This window comes from Etheostoma spectabile, unplaced genomic scaffold, assembly GCF_008692095.1.
Source record: "Etheostoma spectabile isolate EspeVRDwgs_2016 unplaced genomic scaffold, UIUC_Espe_1.0 scaffold362, whole genome shotgun sequence".
Taxonomy (NCBI): domain Eukaryota; kingdom Metazoa; phylum Chordata; class Actinopteri; order Perciformes; family Percidae; genus Etheostoma; species Etheostoma spectabile.
Window position 1 is genome coordinate 210051 of NW_022605592.1, and position 1385 is coordinate 211435.

The window sequence follows — 1385 nt, forward strand, 5'->3', positions numbered from 1 at the left end:
TGTGTGTGTGTGTGTGTGTGTGTGTGTGTGTGTCAGATGATGTCTCCTCAGGACTGTAGGGACTCATCCAATGCCAACATCAGGATAACATGTCAGAGGAACTCAGCGCCAGTCGGTCCACATCACTGCAGCAGAACCAACCAGTCTCTTATCTGTCCCACACACGCCAACCCGTCCTTACTCCCAACTGGAAACATACGGACGCTTGGGCAGTGGCTCTTAGCGTGTAGAACGCCCTGGGCAGAGCAGCAGCTACGCGCTGCTTTACGATGACGTAGTAATAACGTTAGGGTGGTGGATGGTCAGATAACACCGGACTGTAACCCAGGAGACCAGGGTTTGTGTACCGACCCAGAGAGGTTAGATATGACGCTAAAGGAGACTTTTAGCGTCATTAACGACAGCAAAGGGATGGGAGTGAGAATGTGTTGTTACCAAAGACCTGCAGAACTAATGGCATTCCTATCAGCCTCAGCAGCACTTACTGGGGAGCCGATGTTAGCATGCTAACACGCTAAACTAAGTTGGTCAGCATGCTATACTTGTTAATATCAGCATGCTACATGCTACAACATTATGGCCTGACCAATACTGGATTTTTTAAGGCCAATATTAATATATGAAAGTTTAGAAAGAAATATCTGCTAGCAATATGTCAGCCAGTTATTTATATTTTTTAAATATAAAGACATGGCATAAACAAACATTGTTCATAAGGAGTGTTAATTTCAAATAATGATCAAGATATGCTGAGTCAACTATTTATACTCAGTCGGATATTTGACAAAAATTAAAAATTGGTCATGCTGTTCTGGAAACGTGTCTTTATCTCCGTTAGCATATAGCTCATAGCAGAGTAGACCTCACAGAGCTGCTGGCTCTGAGTCTTAGTGGCGTTAGCAGAACTACTGCTGCCCTTTCATACCAGGGTACGTGGATTCTTCCCACTGCTAGCAAGGATCAGGGCTACAGATATGAGTGGAACAAATGCACAGTACCTTGTGTGATACTCTGTAGCCTTGAGCCCTGAACACTGTGTGGTGCTGTGCTGATCAACGTTTATCTCAGTGTTGAGATAGTTTTTGAAAAACCAAGTACAGTACCAAGTGTAACCTCTGGTCTCTGTATTACAGCAGCAGTTCAGCCCTGAGTGTTGTTCTACATCAGGTTTCACATTCCAAGTCAAAATGTTGTCTAACTGTATCACATCTACTCCTCTGTACCACAAAAAAACAAGTACTGGTTACTGTTACACCTTGTTTTTGTATTTTAAATATCCTTATACACAAATGTCTTAAAGCAATGTTGCTTTGCTTTTAAATCCTCTTCAGGCTTCATTCCATGGGGGGGGGGGTATGTGTGTGTGTGTGTCTGTGTGTGTGTGT